Here is a 19,061-nt window from a genome sequence, read left to right as displayed (position 1 = left end):
ATTTAAAGTCAAAAGCTAGATGAGAAGACTGTGGGGACAGAGACATGGGAGAAGCACAGTCCAGGTCATCCCTAGAGTCCCCAGAACTAAAAGATCTGAGAAAGGAGATGGAGCAGGAGGAAAACCGGAAGCAGAAAGTGCCGGGTTTCTGTTGTGGCGACTAAAAGGCTCAGGGGTCCCTCCAGGGGAACTGGGCGGACTGGGCTGCGCAAAATAACCACACAAGAGCCACAAAGACCTTTTTCTTTGGGGTCGCTGTGACGGCTCCTCTGGCCATAAGAGTCCACAGGAAGAGAGAGCGAGAGCATGCGCTGACCCCTTTTATTGAGGAGAAGCTGTTCAAATGAGGCACGGGGTCAGGTTTCAGGGGGCTCAGTCTATCTTCATGATGTCCACTGTCAGCAGGTTGACTGACACCTGGGTAGGCCACACCCAAGGGCACAGTAAGAGAAAGGGACACACACAAGGCACTTCCATGGAACATTCTACCCTAAACAGGGCAAGGGGTAATATCACAAAGGAACAGTTGAGCATAGCTCCAATCCATGGGGCTGTAGCAAGATACACCCATGCACGAGACAAACACCCTCGAACCCAAGAAGGGTGGGGAAAGCTCTGCCACATTTCTGTGACTGAGCACCTGAGCACCCAGCCGGGCGTGTGACTCAGTCACGTGTGAGGTTGGTCTCCCACAAGAAAGTTTAAAATTTATCGTATTTTATGTTTTGGGAGTAACGGTTGACCCCAGGGGTGCTCTACCACTTAGCTACATCCACAGACTTTTTATCTTTTATTTTGAGACAGGGTCTCACTAAGTTGTGTAGGGTCTTGCTAAATTGCTGAGTCTTGCAAGTTGTATTCCTGAGTCACTGGGATTACAGGTATGCGCCCCACCTCATTCCACATGTATTTACTAACTACGTCTCAAGAGAAAAGACAGTCTAGGTAAAAGGAAGAGCATGTGCAAAGGCCCAGAGGCAGGAAAATCCAAAGGTGCTTATGGGAACTAGGTCAGTTGTCTGCTCTTCCTGGTGCTTCCATGGAGTACCACTGACAGGAGATACAGCTGAAGACCCAGGCAGGAGCCAAGACATGCAGGGCCAGAATGAGGGGCATTGTTTTGCCTCAAGAGCCTTGGGGAGCCATGGAGTGTTCTGAGCAGGAGAGGTACTGGGGCTGCTGAGCGGAGAGTACCCAGGTGAGCCCCGGTCTGCCATAGTTACCTTAGTACCTTCCAGGAAAGAGCAGGTGCTCAGGAGACATAAATGAGTGGATTTTCTATCATTAAGAATATAAACCGATGTCTTCACTTGGACACAGGAGGCCCCATGGGCTCCTAGACTCTGTCCACTTGGGCCAGTGACCCTGGACTCCAACAGTCCCGAAGCTGCCGCCTGCCACGTGCCTTCCTGGAAGACCTTCCCCAGTGCGCCCTGGGCAGGTGCTGGTTTTCTCTTTTGTTCAGCGGTGTCCACAGGGTCTGTAACGCCAGTAACCTTGCAGTCAGGACATGGTCAGTATTCGGTGAGTCCTGGATCATGGCGGCTCTCCAGGCAGGTGGAACCTGAGCGAACTGGAGCTGGAGAGGCCTGGCTGGAAAGTTCCAGGATGAGGTTGGGCGGGGACAGGATCCCGTCTGGGACAGGATCCCTGGCTGGGCAGGAGGTCCTGGCGGATGCCCAGCCAACAGCGGAGGCACAGGTGGAGCTAGGGTCAGGGAAGGGGCTGGGGCTGGACAGGGGCCCGTCAGGACTGGGGCTCAGGCCTTCACCCTCCAGTCCCCGCTCTTTCCAGAGCAACTTTGTGGTAGGATTATCAAGGATCCCCAGGGGATTTGGGGGGTCTAAAGGGCCAGGAGACCTGTGTGTGTCCCTGGACACATGTGGGGCTGAGCCCCCTGCGCACACTGACCTCAGCCTTGAGCTTGCCCTCCCACTGCCCCACTCAGTCTCCCCGGACTGTTAGAGGGACACAGTATGTCCCCCCTCGCTCCGTGAGGGACGCACAGAGGCAGGGACACACAATGACATCTCAACTGTACAGCGCCTCTCGCTCACTCTTTACCGCCCTCTGTTGGGAAACCCACGGAATAGCCGGGCATCCTTAGAACACGGTACTCTATTGCCTTCTACTGGAAAAGTGTCCTAACAGCTGTAAATCAAGGTCTGGGACATGCATGAGGGTCCCTTGGATGAGGCGCCCTTCCCCAGTGTCCATCCGGCACAAGTGTTCAAGTGGATCTTGGTTCTGACCTTGCATATTCTCTGGTGCTAACTTTAAAGAATTACCTTCATGGGAAAACCAGTGCTGCCTTTCTGAGCATGTGGATTATTAAAAAAAAAAAAAAAAAAAGTGTGTGTGTGTATTTATGGTAGTAGGGATTGAACCCAAGGGGTTTCTACCACTGAGCTTCATCTCAATCCCTATTAATTAATGCATTTAAAAAATTGAGACAGGGAGTTGGGTACAGTGGTGCACAGGGAGTGGGTACAGTTGTGATCCCAGCAGACTGGGAGGCTGATGCAGGAGGATTGCAAGTTCAAAGCCAGCCTCAGCAATTTAGAGAGGTCCTAAGCAACTTAGTGAGACCCAGTCTCAAAATAAAACAAGAAGGACTGGAGATGTGGCTTGGCGGTTAAACAACCCTGGGTTCAATCCCAACTAGAAGAGAGAGAGAGAGAGAGAGAGAGAGAGAGAAGAAGAAGAAGAAGAAGAAGAAGAAGAAGAAGAAGAAAGTGAAAACCAGCCTGCCCTCTCCAATCCTATTTCTCCAAAGTGACCCCTAATTAAACATGTGGCAGATATTTTTTCCTCAATGCATTTGGAAGCATGTTGATGATTTTTTTAAAAATCCAGAATAAAATTTAATTTTCTGCAGCTTTGCCTTTTGCTAGTAGGCATGTGTCTTGGGGAACATTCTAATCTTGAAAAACAATAGGCCACCCATTGTTGTTACTGTCCCATAGTGACTGTCCATTAGCTACACTGCTCATCTCATCATTCCCTGTTGGTGAGCTGCCAGGGGCTCCCTATTATTTGTGCCTACCAACACCATCACCAGGAATAGCTTCGAGTGTTTGTTGTCCACATGTGTGAGTATCTTGCAAAGGAACAGATTTCCTGAACTGGACTTGATAGACCAAAGCAGGTATGTGTCTTTTAAATTCTACTAGGTACTATTTTTTAAAAACACATTCTAAAGTTTTAAATAAGAAAACGTGGGAGGTGTGGGGCAGCTGGTGAGGACAGGAAATCGTTGGTCCCATTTTCTTCCCCAGGGCATCTCAGATACTGCAAACTGCAACGTGATGCCCAGGGTCCAGACGAGTCTGGGCCAGCAGGGGCTGCACACAGGGCAGTGGCTCCTGCCATTGTGGGTGGTCCCCAGGATCCTCTTCTGGCATTGAAGATTATGTAGGAAAGTACTGAAGTGGGGGGATCGTGTTCCACCTGAGGGGGGCTATTCTAGGCTCGATAGACATCGGAGGCACAGTACGAGGGCAAGTCAGATTTCTTTTCTTTTCTTTTTTTTTTAAGAGACAGGGAAGCTGGGAGCCCTTGCGAGCCATGAGTTTTATAGGATGAGACAAATATGGGGCAAAGTGTTCAAAAGAAACGTGACGGGGGTGGCAGTCCAGCAGGAGGCAGTGGAGGGCGTTAGAGAGAAGCAGTGACCCCAAGGCTTCTTGCAGGAGGCGTGGTCTCACCTGAGGCGGGGCCTCAGGGGTGGAGCCGCAAGGTGGGCCTCGGGGGCGGGGCTCGGGGCAGGGCCTGGGGGTGTCTGGGGCGGGGCCTCGGGAAAGGCTGGGCAGGGGGCGGGGGCAGAGGCGGGGCCTCAGGCCCTTGGACCTCAGCCGCGCCCAGGGCAGGTTGCTGGGCACCTGCGAGTGCCGGCAGGAGCAGGGCGGACTTTCCTTCGCCAGCCCCTTCCCGCAGCGAGCCCCGAGCCCCGCGTTGGGCTTCACAAATGTCACCTGACAACCCGGCCGTCTGTCGGAGGAGGTCCTGGAAGATTTCCCTCACCAGGGATTGGACACCTTTGGCCTTGGGGTGCCTCAGTCCTGCTGTGTAGGTGCCTTGTTGGCAGAGAGCTCCCCAGGGGACAGGTGCGCAAAGGAGGGGAGACCCCTACCCCGGGCTGGGGAGCAGGTGGGCAAGAGGCCCCGACTGACCCCTCGGCCTTTCCCGCTGCCTGAGTGGATTTTCCCCAGTCGCTGGGGAGTCGCTGCCAACTGTCCTGCTTTCCCTCTCTCCAGAATCCTGGCCCAGAACTGTCGGTCTTAATAAAGATGTCCTCAAAGACGCCTCACGCGGAATAAACGGACAAGAGGCCAAGGGACAGAGCCGCCCTCCGCGCCCGCGCACCCGGGCCTCGGGCAGGAGCGCGACCTGACTCCGGGGCGGAAAGGAGGGTTCTTAGTATGTCTGCTGACGACCAAGTGGCCACTGGGTGAAATGACACGTTAAAAAGGACGCGTACGGTGGCAGGGGTGTCGTTTGCCGCCTTTTGTGAGTATATTAAAACGCCCTGAATTGTATACATCAAAAGGGTGGATTTTATGGTTTGTGAATTATAACTTGAAAAATAGAACCCATCTATACACGTGTGTGACATATATTTGTATATATACGATCCCTTCCTCGAATTATGCACAGTATCCAAATGAATCAGAAATCCCCATTGAAAAAGAAACCAAAAGTGAGATTTCCATTGTGGAGTGGGAAAATCTCACCAATTAATGCTGAGAATTAAAGCAATAACGAAAAGGACCTCTAGCCAGTATTGAGCTCGAGTTCATAATATGCTCCGAGTTATTTAGATGAATGGATAGAAAATCATAAAAGAAGTATATGGTAAAATATGAGAGGAATCTGCAGTGGCCGCAGGGGTGATCACTGTGTCAATCCTTCCGTTTTTCTGTGGGTTTGAAATTGTACCTAATAAAATGCTCGGGGAAACCCAGGAACAATACAATAAAATTTATAAATAAATCTACTTTGACAGATTTAGAAATTACTTAAGAAAAGATGATACCATAACAAAGGAAAAGTGTAACAATCTCAGAGAAAAATCTTTACAACTTCCATTGTACAGAAAATGTCTACTGCCTTAATATATAAAGGATTTTGCAAAGTCATGAGGAAAAAGATCAAAGTCCCATTTTTATATTTTATTTTTTGTGGTGCTGGGGGTTGGACCCAGGGCCTTGTGCATGTGAGGCAAGCTCTCCACCAACTGAGCTCTATCTCCAGCCTCCAAATCCCAATTTTTAAAGTGTGTAAAAAAGATGAATAGACAGTTCACATGCAAAGATGCTCAGCTTCATCCAGGATAATACCAGTGAGACTGGTGTGTCACTCAGTGGTAGGGCAGGTGGTTAGCACGTGTAAGGGTTCAGTCCACCAACAGGGGACCAAAGAAAACTATTTTGAAGTAGCATTTTTCACCTGTGGAACTGGCAGCATTTCACAAGCTGGAGAACAGGATCTTGGGTATTGCTGGTGGCACACACGATGGTCCAACCTCTGTGGAAGGAAACTTGCTGATAGTCAATGAACCACGTGTGTTTGCTCTTACACCTAGCAATCCTCTTCCCAAGACAGACAGACAGCCACCAGCAGAAGATGTTTTGTCCAGGCTTGATAATCTTGAAGAACGGAGAGGAGACCCATGTCTTTGGAACAGGGACGGTAGAGGAAGGTAAGGCTATTTTTAGGATTTTTTTTTTTTTTAAAGGATTTAAACCTACAGAAGTTACAAGACCAGTACCTATGGATCCTTCATCAAGCTTCACAGCTCACTGACATTTGCTTATCTGGTTTTTTAACTTTCCAAATACTATTGATGACCATGATGACGAATGGACCATTTGAGAGGAAGATATCATGATCCAGATTGGGGATGTGGCTCAAGCGGTAGCGCACTCGCCTGGCATGCGTGCGGCCCGGGTTCGATCCTCAGCACCACGTACAAACAAAGATGTTGTGTCTGCTGAAAACTAAAAAATAAATATTAAAATTCTTTAAAAAAAAAAAGACATCATGATCCTTTACTCTCAGATACTTTAGCAGGGAATCCCTAAGAACAGAGATGCTCTCTTCTATTTCAGTGCCGTGCCAACTGCAGGAAATTTATCACTGACATAGACTGTGTGTTTGTGTTTTTGTGTGTGTGTGTGTGTGTGTGTGCACGCACGCTGGGAATTGAACCCAGAGCCTTGTACACACACAGGCTTTGCCACTGAGCCATTTCCGCAGCCCCAACACATACTACTTTCAAGACACAGTCCATATTCAAAAAGCTCCAGTCTTCTCAATAACGTCTTTGTGGCAATGTCTTTTCTTGTGTAGAATCCGACCCAGGATCACAAATATAGTTGCTATAGTTGGCATCTTGAGAGTCCCCTGCAAAGGCCCATGTCTTGATGACTTGGTCTCAGGGTGTGGTGCTTTTGGAAGGTTGTGGGACCTTTAGCAGGTGGGTTTAGTAGATGGAAGTCGGGTCATCAGGGAGGGGTGTGCCCTTGAAGGGGATATCAGGCACCCAGCCTCTCCTTTTCCTCTCTCTTTGCTTCTCAGCTGCCTTGAGGTGAGCAGCTGCTTCTGCCATGCTCTCCTGCCATGACATACTGCCTTGCCCCAGGCACAAAAGCAATAGGCAAACTGACCAAGGACTGAAGTCTCCAGAACTGTGAGCCCAAATGAACCTTTTCTCTTTTCAACTTGATTAGTTCAAGTACTTTGTAACAGTAACCAAAAACTGACTAATACCATTGGCATTGGTCTTTAGTTCTTATCTTTTCTTTGTGCTGCACAATGATATTTTTTCTTTTTCTTTTTTGTTTGTTTTATGGTACTGGGGATCAAACCCAGGGCCTCTTGCATGCCAGGCAAGTACCATACAATCTAATATTAAGTTTTTTTAAGCAGAAACTTTTTTTGGGGGGGTACTCAGACTTGAACTTTGGGGTGCTCTGCCAGGGATCTACATCCCCAGCCTTTATTTGCTTTTGAGACAAGGTCTTGTTTAGTTGCTTAGCCTGGCCTTGAAATTGCAGTCATCCTACTTCAGCCTCCCAAGTCACTGGGCTGACAGGTGTATGCCGTGACCCCCTGCAAAGGCAGAAACATTTTGAAGCAAAAACAAAAACAAAACAACAAAACCAACCACTGTGTTTCATGGAATAAGGGATCTACTACCGGAAGGAGACCTTACTCAACTGCAGGTGGTGCTAGGGAAAGACTTCTAGAAAGGAGAGTTAACGGATCAGTGGGAAAGCCCTAGAGAGCCCCCCTGAAGCAGCGTGTGGGTGCACAAGTCAGATCTTGGAGGGAGATCTAGGGAGCAATTCTGCCAGGGACACCTGGGGGGTCTTTGGAAGGCTGCTGCTCTGCAGCAGGTGGTGGGTCTGGGGCTTGTGTTGGTCAGCAGGGCAGAGGGACAGGAGAGAGGAAGCGGGAGTGTGGGGAAAGGTCTGGAAGACCTGTGCCTCTCACACTGCAGGTGAGAGCAAGGGCCGGTTGTAACCCTCTAAGGACGCATTCACACCTCTTCTGGCTGCACTTAAGTAGAACAGCCATTCATGAAAAGTGACCATGACGGTGCTACACTTTGACTTCCAATTCCATGCAGTTTTCTCTTTCAGCCAAGTTCACCCCAGGACCATGCAGAGAAGAGGAGTCTCATCACGCTAGGCCCCGCTTAACCCATTTGGCCCAGTACAAAAGCACAGGGGTCAAGCAGCTGAGGCAGGAGGATCACAAGTTCAAGACCAGCCTCAGCAACTTAGTGAGATCCCATCTCAAAGTAAACAAAAACAAAAAAGGTTCAATTCTGAGTACACCCCCCCCCAAAAAAAAAAAAGCTGGGGATGTAGCTCAGTGGTAAATTGCCCCTGGATTAAATCTCCGGTATTAAAAAACAAGAAGAAAGAAAAAAGAAAGAAAAAGAAAAACAAAACAAAACAAAACAAAAAAATACAAACCAAAACAAAGGCTGGGGCTGGGGCAGAGTGAGGCACTGGGTTCGATTCTCAGCACCATGTATAAATAAATAAAATAAAGGTCTATCAGCAACTAAAAAATGAATTTAAAAACCCCAAACAGCAGAGAAGCGTGCCCTGCTTTTCCACTCCCTGAGAGTGTATGAGAGCAACCCTCCTCCTTGAGGTCTGGAGGACTCCAGGCGTGAGGGCATCTGGACCTGGATTCAGTGGAAAAGTTTTTAAGTTTGGGCTGAGTTCCTTTGATAAATACTGTATAAGGACCCTTCAGGGCTTCTCTTTCTCCTTTAGTCAGTTGTATGAACTGACTTTAAATTCTTGAATTTTTCAAAGAATTTTCCCACTTCATCTAAGTTTCCAAATGTATAATAAAGTGACTGAGAACGTTCTCTGTTCACCCTCGTCAGGCTCCACAGGGGCGTCTCACTGTGAGTTCTTTCCCTCTTCCCTCATGGTCTTGCCAGGGCTTTACTGGTTATATTAATTGGTTTTTTGGGGGGTACTAAGGATTGAACTCAGGGGCACTGGACCACTGAGCCCCATCCCCAGCCCTGTTTTGTATTTTATTTAGAGACAGGGTCTCACTGAGTTGCTTAGAACCTTGATAAATTGCTGAAGTTGGCTTTGAATTCACGATCCTCCTGCCTCAGCCTCCCGAGCCACTGGGATTACAGGTGTGTGCTACCATACCTGGCCTATATCAATCTTTTAAATAAACCAATTTGGTTTGTTAATTTTATATCCTGTTCCCCCCCATTGGCCATTTTCTCCTAATCTGTGGCTTATCTTTTCATTCTCATAAGGATTTTTTTTTTAAATATTTATTTATTTATTTATTTTTAGTTTTCGGCGGACACAACATCTTTGTCTGTATGTGGTGCTGAGGATCGAACCCGGGCCGCACGCACGCCAGGAGAGCGCGCTACCGCTTGAGCCACATCCCCAGCCCAAGGATGTTTTTTTGGAGAGCAAATGTTTCCAATTTCAATAAAGTTTCCGTAAGGGCGGTTTCTCATATGGCTCATGCTCATCCTGCTTTGGGTGTTACACGTGGCACACGTGGGTCTCATCTAAGGCCAATCCAGTGCGTTTGGTTGGACAGCAGCAAGGAGCAGTGCAGGAGAGGAAACCCCTCAGTGGGCTGGTTTTATAACACTTATTAAAATAATGTCATGGGTTAATAGAAGCAGCAAGGCAGGTGTGGTGGCACATGCCTGTAATCCCAGTGACTCAGGAGGCTGAGGCAGGAGGATCAGGGGTTCAAAGTCGGCCTCAGCAATGGTGAGGTGCTAGGCAACTCAGACCCTGACTCTAAAATACAAAACAGCGGGGCTGGGGATGGGGCTCAGTGGTTGAGTGTCCCTGGGTTCAATCCCTGGTACCCACTCCCCGTCCAAAATTGTGAGATTTGCATTTTGTATCCTTTTTCTCAATCCAGAAAAAAAATTTTTTAAATTTTACATATTGCATATATAAAACGAGATAGAAAATACTTTATAGACTTATAACAATGACTGTCAAACACACTGCCTTGCATAGTTCTCCTAGAGGAGAGGTTGATCGTGGCAACACAACATGATACCCAAAGATAGGGACAGACAGGATCCATGTGAGCTGGTCAGGAACACACAAGCAACACTTCCACCTGCCCCTGCTAAAATATTACATCACAGGGTCAGGAAAAAAGCCTTAAAAATGACTTTTAAAAAAACTTTTTGAAAAATAAAGATGAAGTAGACATCTTGTCTTGTTCCTGATCTTAGAGAGAAAGCATTTCTCCTCCTAGCTTATTGAAGTATAATTGTATATACTAATTGCATGTATTAAAAATGTACTGAACTCATTGCATCATGAAATGTAATATCAGACTGTTGTTTATAGTCCCTGAAATTTGGAATGTTTTTACTAGCAATAATAGATCATGGATTGGAATAGCATTTTTTCCTTGTGGTGTTGGGGATTGAATCCAAGAAATAGCATTCTTAACTTACCAAAGTCTATATAGAGTTCGTTTGTTTGTTTGGTGTTGCTGGAGATTGAACCCAGGGATGCTCTCCCGCTGAGCTGTATCCCCAGCCTTTTTAATTTTAATTTGAGATAGAAACTCACTAAGTTGTGGAGTCTGGCCTTGAACTTGGGATCCTCCCACCTCAGCCTCCCCAGTAGTTGTGACTACAGATATGGACTGCTACACCTGGCTAGAATCAGTTTTGCCATATGTGTATACCATGAGACTTATTGCCACCATCAAGATAATGAGCATATTATGCTCACAGGATCCTCCTGCCCTATGCAATCCTCCCACCTGAGCATCCTAATGAATCCCATCCCAAGGCAATCACTGATCTGGTTTCTGACATCATAGATTTTCTAGAATTTTTTAGAAACTTTCCAGAAATAGGGCTGGGGATATAACTCAGGTGGTAGAGTGCTTGGCTCGCATGCACAAAGCCCTGGGTTCAAGCCCCAGCACCATGAAAAACAAAAAGAAAGAAATTTTCCAGAAATGTATGTCTGTAGTATTTTGTCTGGTTTCTTCCACCCCACATCATTATTTTTGATTCATTCACGCTATGGCACGTGTCAATAGTTCATCCTTTTTCATTGCTATTAGTACAAGATTTCACGGACACACCATAGTTTGGCTATTCATTCATGTGTGAGTGGTCATTTGGGTTGTTTCCCAATTGTGTGTATTTATTACAGGTAAAACTGCTGCAATCTACTGCATTTGAATCTGTGTTTGAACAAATGCTTTCTTTTTTCTTGGGTAGGTATCTAAGAGTGTCAAACTTTCTCTCCCTCCTCCCTCCTCCCTCCTCCCTCTCTGTAGTTCTAGAGATGGTACCAGGACCCCTTGCAAGCACTCTGTCACTGGGCCATGCATGTAACCCATTCATATCTCCATTAGTGAAATATTTGTTTGAATCTTTGCTCATTTAAAGAAATTGGTTGTTTTCTAGACATCAGTTTTTAAGCAGTCTCAGAATCTATGGGTACTAGTTGTTTATCAAGCGTGTGACTCGTAAATGTTTTCTCCTAATCTGTGGCTTGTCTTTTCATTCTCATAAGGATGTTTTTTGGAGAGCAAATGTTTCCAATTTCAGTAAAGTTTACGTAAGCGCGGTTTCTCTTACGGCTCATGCTTATCCTGCTTTGGGAGTTAATGTGACATGTGTGGGTCTCATCTAAGGCCACGGAGATTTTTCTCCTGTTTCCTTCTAGGAGCTTTATAGTTTTGATTTGCCGTTCCTCCCTGTAGTCCATTTTGGGCTAACTTTTATAGAAGAGGACTTTATATTTACAAAGGGCATTTGTTGCGACAGCATATATGTGGGCCTCGCTCTGTTCCGCCTGACAATCTGTCTCATAACTGGACACTCACACAGTCCGGGTTTGATGTGATGATTCTGTGGATCCGTGTGACTGTGTCCCTGCTGTCCCTCTCGCCTGTGGGTCCCATCTGGTCTTTGACCTCTTTTTCTACCTTCTTTTGGATGAATCCGGTATTTTTTGTTATTGCATTTTATCTTCTTTGTACCTGGATGAGCCACAGCTCCGTTTCCTTTAGTTTCTAGTGGACGTCCTTAACTGATCACAGGCTCCCTGCAGGGGACAATTCCAGTCCACACGTGGCGTGCAGACCTGCCCCCCAGCCCCGGTGCCTCAGATTATCCACCCGCATAATGCGTGGCAGTTGCCTGCGTTTCCAGTCAGTTTTCTTTGAAGGAGATTTAGATAATAAGAAAAGCAGCTTAGAATTCCCCACAGAGTTACCATCGCCCCTTCTCCATTCCTCTGTGCAGCCCAGATTTCCATCTGGTATCTCCTCCTAGTGCCCGGAAGGGTTTCCTGCAACATATCTTGTCAGGCAACCGCTGTGGAGACATTCCTTACCCTCTGGAATGTCTGAAGAATTCCTTATTTTGCCTCTGGCTTAAAAAAAGAAAACAAAACTTGTTTCAGCTGTGGTAGATACAGACCACCTAAAAGTTATCATCTTCACTTTTTGTGTTCTGTTTTTGTACAGGGTTTGAACTCAGGGGCGCTTAACCATGGAGTCCCATCCCCAGCCCTTTTTGTATTTTATTTTAAGACAGGGTCTAGCTGAGTTGTTTAGTGCCTCGCTAAGTTGCTGAGGCTGGCTTTGAATTTGTGATCCTCCTGCCTCAGCCTCCCGAGCGGCTGGGATTACAGGTGTGTGCCATGGTGCCCAGCTATGGTGCATCTTAGCCTTTTTAAATTTATAGTTCTTTGACATTAAGTGTGTGTGTATGTATGTGTGTGTGTGTGTGTGTGTGTGTGTGTGTGTGTTGTACCAGGGGTTGAACCCAGAGTGCTTAACCACAGAACCCCATCCCCAGCCCTATTTTGTATTTTATTTAGAGACAGGGTGTCACTGAGTTGCTTAGTGCCTCGCTTTTGCTGCGACTGGCTTTGAACTCACCTTCCTTCTGCCTCAGCCTCCTAAGCCACTGGGATTACAGGCATGCACCACTGATATCCCAGCCCTTTTTGTATTTTATTTTGAGACAGGATCTTGCTAAGTTGCTGAGGCTGGCCTCACACTTGCCATCCTCCTGCCTCAGCCTCCCAAATCCCTGGGATCACAGGCGTGCACCACCACATCTGGCAAGTGCATTTACATTTTGGGGCAGTCATCAGCACCAGGCCGGAATCTTCTTGCAAAACTGAAACTTGGTCCCCATTAAACAATAACTCACCCACCCCGGCTTCCCTCCCCATGGCTCAAGCAACCACCGGTGCACTTTCCCTATCTATGAATCTGACCACACTCAGTTCCTCATATAAGTAGAATTGTGCAAGATTTGTTCTTTTGTGACTGATTCATGTCACTCAGAATAAGAAATTTTACTTCTTTTTGTAAGGTCTCCTCTCTGTTCCAGTGTATGTGGAATATTATTCAGTCTTAAAAAGGAAGGGAAAGGGTTGAGGTAGGACGCAAACTAGAGTAGCCACACTTGACCAAGACGAATTATTTCCCACCACGGAGGCCAGACCCTTCAGAGCCTTCTGCCAGTGCTCCAAGACGCACAGGGTTTCCGCTCTGGCTGCCGGGAGATGTTAGGATTATCCAGCACCTGGCAAGGTTTCTTCCAATTCTTCCAGAAGGTTCCTTCCCCAGTTCTCACTGGCCACCTCACACACGTGCATGCATGAGCACCCTGCTGTGTACTCAGGGAGCCCCTCTGCAGAACTGGGGTCTCTCCCTGTGCAAATGTCTCCCTGCAGTGCTCCATCTAGTGACCTTGAGCATGGTCCCCAAGCCCCAGCTGCGGTTCCTCGGCTTGGGATTCCTCTGGGCTCAGCCTGGTCCCCACCCCGGCAACTCTCTAGGGCCAGTTGGAGGCCCAGCTGCCTGTTTCCCATTCCTCAGGGGCTCTGGTCCTCCACGGCCTGACGGTCGACGTCCTCACCGCTGTCTCATACATTTTGTCTGATATTTCCGGTTCTTTCAGGTAGGAGGGTAAAAATGGTCCCTTTTCCTCATTCCAGTCTAAAAATGGATCAGGGGAGGATGAGCAAAGGGTACAGAGGACCCCTGCGCTGTATTCTGCAACTTCCTATGAATCTGTAATAACTTACGAAGAAAAACATTTTTCAAAAGGTACATCTAAGCCAGCGCAGTAGCCCGCGCCTGTAACCCCAGCAGCTCAGGAGGCTGAGACAGGAGGATTGCGAGTTCAAAACCAGCCTCAGCAATGGTGAGGCACTAAGCCACCCAGTGAGACCCTGTCTCTAAATAAAATATAAACAGGGGCTGGGGATGGAGCTCAGTGTTAAGTGCTCTTGAGTTCAAGCCCCAGGACCAAAAAAAAAAAAAAAAAAAAGGCAGGATTGGCATCCTGAAGAGAAGGGCAAGACCTGAGCTAGATGCTGTTTACAAGATTGAAATATTACAAAATATTTGCTCTGACCATAGCGAATCAATAACATGAAGAAATCTCAAAACACCCACAAGTATTATGAAAGTAAATAACCCAGAGGTCGAAGAAGAAATCAAAAGAGGAAGTAGAAACTGCATAAAACTGCATGAATGGAAAATATATTGAAATATGTGGCATGAGGCACAGTCATGTTTAGAGGGATTATTTATAGTTAAAAATACATTAGAAAAGAAGGGAAAGCAGTCAGGAGAGATTGGTCAAAGCACAACTGTAGCTCAACAGGAGACCTACACACAACTGGGTGACTGTGCTTAATAGTGTATTGTGTACCTGAAAATTGCTAAGGGAATAGATCTTAGACGTCCTCACAACACACAAAAGAAATGAGGAGGAGGCCAGGTAACTAACAGTAATTAGTTTGATTTCGCCATTCCACGATGTATACATGTGTTAAAACATAATGCACACCACAGATGTATGTAATTTGTATTTGTAAAGAAAGAGAGAGGCTGGGGTTGAGGCTCAGAGGTAGAGTGCTTGCCTAGCATGCATGAGGCACTGGGTTCGATCCTCAGCACCACATAAAAATAAAATAAAGGTATCGTGTCCATCTACAACTAAAAAAGAAATAAATGTTTAGGGAGAGAGAAAGAAACTAGGCACAATGGTACATGCCTGTAATCCCAGAAACTCAGAAGGCTGAGGAGGGGGGAATCACAAGTTCAAGGCCATCTTGGGCAACTTAGTGAGACCATGTCTCAAACTTTAGAAAAGAGGTGGGGATGTGGCTCAGTGGTAGAATACCCCTTGGTTCCATCCACAGTCCTGGGGGGAAAAGAGCTAAACATATATATCCTAGAGAAATACAAGCATTCAGCCAAGAAAAACCTGTACATGAATGTTCATAGCAGCATGATTTATAGTAGCTCAAAAATAGAAACAAAATTCAAATGTCCATCAACTTATAAACATGTAAGGGTGGTATACCTTCCCATGACCATGTGAAAGTCAGCTGTGTTTAGGTTAGAATATGAGGAGTTCCCCAGAAACTTCTGTTAATGCAGGAATATTTAGAGGTGAAATTATTAGATTATGAGAGTCCATCTTAGATTGAATGGACTGACTGGGTGGTAACTAGGCAGGGGAGGTGGGAGGAGGGGGTCACTGGTGGGAGGAGGGGGCTCACTGGGGCCCTTCCCCCCTTCCTTCTTCTTTCCATACTGGGGATTGAACTCAGGGGCACTCGACCACTGAGCCCCATCCCCAGCCCTATTTTGTATTTATTTAGAGACAGGGTCTCACTGAGTTGCTTAGTGCCTCACTTTTTCTGAGGCTGGCTTTGAACTTGCAATCCTCCTGCCTCATCCTCCCCAGCCTCTGGGATTACAGAATGTGTCACCACGCCTGGTGGCCCTTCCCTTCTCTTTCTCTCTGCTTCCTGACCCCACCATGAGCTGGGCATCTTTCCTCCACTGGGCCCCTCCCCCGTGACGTGCTGCCTCATCCTGGACCAGAGCAATGAAGCTGGTCATCTGTGGATCAAGACCTGTGGGGTCTGGGACTGTGGCTCAGCGGTAGAGCGCTCCCCTAGCACGGGTGGGACCCCGGTTCCATCTTCAGCACCACATAGAAATAAAGGCATTGTGTTGTGTCCATCTACACCTAAAATATATATATTTAGAAAACCAACAAACAACAACAACAAAAAAGACCTGTGAAAACACAAACCCCACATAAAATTTTCCTCCTCTAAGTGGTTCTTGTCAGGTGGTTTGGTGACAATGATGCAAAAACCAACTAAAACATAAATTTTCACCAGGACTGGGATCATGGTTGTGATGACCTGACCGTGTGGTTCAGAAGCCTCTGCTGCTGGTTTATGGGAGGAATTTTAAACAGTTTAGAGATGCACACAGAAAAGCTTTAGGAGGGTTGTAAGTGGAGCTTCATGGACAGTTCTGTGGGACCTCAGAAAACCAGAATGCTGATCAGAATGTGCTTGTGATGTTTCAGAGGGAAATGAGGGCTCTATTGTGAATTGGAATCAAGGCCACTCATGTTATATTTTGGCAAAGAACAGGATTGTATTTGTCCATTTCCTGAGACTTTGTGTCAGGCTGAATTTAAAGATGATGAACTCGTTAATCTAGGGGAGGAAACTTGTGTTTAAAAAAAAATTTAGATGTTAATGGACATTTATTTATTTATGGGGTGCTGAGAATCCAACCCAGTGCCTCACACATGCGAGGCAAGCGCTCTACCACTGAGCCACAACCCCAGTGGTAGGTGGAGAAAAATTCAAGATAGCACAGCATTGAGTCAGTGGGGTGAATATTGCTGGCAGTTTTTAATCAAGGTTTACTGTGAGAATTGGGAGCAGAAAACAAAGCTAAAGGATATTAAGGTCTTGTAGTTTGGCCAGAAAAGTATAGGTAAAGCTGGGGCCGGGGAAGGTGTGGTTGTTGAAGAGATCATAGCCCCTAAAGTGATGCTAAGTACTTTGCACAGAGACTGAGAATGATGCCTGAGGGCACCTCTGGAATTTACAAGACCACACCCACTGGATAGTTGGCTCCAGGGCACAGAGGAGAAAACTCTTTTGAGAAGAGGTCCTGAGGGTGCCCTGCTTGCACAGAGAGGCCGAGGAAGTTGGTTCACTACACGGAGCCACACAGGTACTCGGGGGCCACTGAAGCTGGGATTCTAGGAGCCCAGGTGTTGTGCAAGATGGCAGCACATCTTGGCATCATCCCTCGGGTGCTGACGTTGCAGGAATAGGTAAGGGGTCATGGTGGCTTCCCCGAGATTCCTGAAGAAGGTCTGGGAAGCCAGGAAAAGTGAAGCATGGTCAGAGTCCCTGCAGGCCACCCCTGAGAGGGCCACGTGTGAAGCTGTGCAGGAGAAGCTAAAGCTGGAATGGAGACCCCAAGAATTGAGAGATGCCGTAACATGGACTGTCCACTGAGGAAAGCTGCTGGCCGTGGAGAGCGCCAGGGTCAAAGAGCCCAGGTGGGCTGCTCAAGAGCCCTTTGGAAATGACATCTCATGGCCAAGTGTCCTAGGTCCTGTGTGTGGAGGTAGGAAACCCGTTTGCTCACTGGGTTTCCATCTTTCCTGGGAGCCTCTGTTCATGCCCCTGTTTCTTCTTTTTGGAATGGGAATGTTTACTGGGTGTCGCTGTCTATGGATAGATGTAACTTGCTTTTGTTTTTTACAGGGGCTCCCAGCCAAGGGTTTGCCTTGATCTCACAAGACTTTGGACCTGGACAGGATTTCTGGGCAAGGCTGGAACTGTTAAGACTCTGGGACTCTTGGAGACGAACTAGTTGCATTTTTGCATTGTGAGATAGACATGAGCTTCTGGGGACAAGGGACAGACTGTCGTGGTTTGTAAATGAGGTGTCTCCCCGAAGCTCCTGTTAATGCAGGAATTCAGAGGCTAATGATTAGGTCATGGGAGCTGTCACCTTCTTAGTCCATCCTGGTTTGAAGGAGCTGGGTGGTAGCTTTAGGCATGTGGGGCGTGGCTAGAAGGGGTGGCCTCTGGGCGTGTGTTCTGAAGGGTGCATCTTCCCTGGGCCCTTCCCACCTCTGCTTCCTGACCCTGTTGTAGCTGAGCATTGTCCCTCTGATGGACTCTCCTCCAGGAGTGGCTGCCTCACCTTGGCCCTAGCAATGGACTTGGCTACCTGTGGACCAAGACTTCCAAAACCATGAGCCCCAAATAAACTCTTCATCCTCTAGGTTGTCCTTGTTGGGTGTTTTGGTCACAGTGATGCCAACCTCGCTGACACAAGGAAAGAGCCCCGATGAGCCCCGCAGCCCCGATCCCCTGGAAACTGCCACGCTCGGGAGGAAGCAGTCACAAAGCCCACGGATTGCTTGTTTCCGTGGACATAAAGCATCTTCAAATGGTAGATTAACAGAGACCGAGTCACCAGTGGATGGTAAGGGCCAGAAGAGGACCTCGGAGATTGGAAATCCACTGTAAATGAGGATGAGGTTTCTCTAACATTTTTATTGTGGTGAAAAATATACATAAAAGAGATCATTTAACTATGTTAAGTGTATAATTTGGTGACATTAACAGGGCTGGCAATGTGACTCAGAGGACCAGAGAGAGGGCAGGACCTCCGAGGCAGAGGGAGGTAGGGAGGCTCAGAGAGAGCAACGGGGAATGAGGGATGGGAGGGCGTCCATGAAAGGGATCAGGTCTCAAGACAGAGGCTTCATGGGGAATGGCAGATTGGGGAATTGACGTGGGGCCTCCGGGGGTGGTCGGGGGTGGAGAGGTTGGAGTGGGGGCCCGGCAGGCATCTGGGCTCTTGGGTGGAGGGTGCATTGGCAGAAGACCCTGGGTTCAGGCCCAGTGATGGCGGGCGGAGCTCCCCCTAGCCTCTCTGCATCCTCCTCCCTTCTGCAGGCACGAGTCCCTGTTTGGCTCTGGGGTGCTGGTGAAGGGGCCCCCACCCTGGCCTTCTCCCACCGTGCGGCCAGGCCCTTCCCACCACCCAAAGGCTTTGTCGGTGGTCTTCAGCAGATGGTCCCATGGGAAACGGGGGCCGGGTCCACAGTCATCAGAAGGACACTGGGACCCAGAGGAGGTGCGTCCCCACTGCAGCGCGTATCAGCCTTCATTTAATTATTAAGTGAAGGTGTCCTGATGGATGCACTGTGTTTTATTTACCCAGGTGTCAGCCGTTCCCACTCTGGGCACCCCTGGGCACCCCTGGGCATGGCGCACGGTGGGGCTCAGTAGGCAGGGGGGCGGTTCAGTCCACCTGAGGGCTGGACTGAGGGCTGAATCCCAGCCTCTGCCTGGTCCCGGGTTCCCAGCAGACCCTCACCTCCTGAACCTGCTTCCCCCGAGGAGAAGCCTCTGTTCCCAAGGCCAGGGGACAGTGCCATGAGACTCTTGGCCTTGGAGACCCACTGGGTGAGTGCTCTACACATAGCAGGAACCCGGCCACCAGAGCCACCCCGCCCCACTCCCACAGCAGAAGGGGGCTGAGCCAGGATTTGAAGGCACCTCTGAGTCCGCAAGGCTAATTGTGTTTTCTAGTGCTTTCCATGGGTCAAGGCTGGTGCCAAGTGCCATGCACACAGGACCTCCCCTTGAGCCACCCCCCCCTCTCGCATGTGGAAGGGT

The 19,061-nt window shown here is 48.0% G+C and overlaps 1 long non-coding RNA gene across 2 annotated transcripts; it reads left to right on the top strand.

Moving 5' to 3' along the window:
* The first annotated feature begins 3,867 nt into the window (after positions 1-3,867).
* LOC143384074 (uncharacterized) lies at positions 3,868-5,987 on the top strand. Of its 2 annotated transcripts, none has more exons than XR_013089251.2 (3): positions 3,868-4,106; positions 4,257-4,509; positions 5,605-5,987. It is a non-coding gene; the product is annotated as an uncharacterized LOC143384074 (long non-coding RNA). The 2 variants fall into 2 exon arrangements; XR_013089250.2 differs by having other exon boundaries at positions 5,585-5,987.
* Positions 5,988-19,061: the final 13,074 nt, after the last annotated feature.

This window comes from Callospermophilus lateralis, chromosome 18, assembly GCF_048772815.1.
Source record: "Callospermophilus lateralis isolate mCalLat2 chromosome 18, mCalLat2.hap1, whole genome shotgun sequence".
NCBI classification, from domain to species: domain Eukaryota; kingdom Metazoa; phylum Chordata; class Mammalia; order Rodentia; family Sciuridae; genus Callospermophilus; species Callospermophilus lateralis.
Note: the sequence above shows the minus strand (reverse complement) of the source record. Positions and strands in the feature narration are given on the sequence as shown.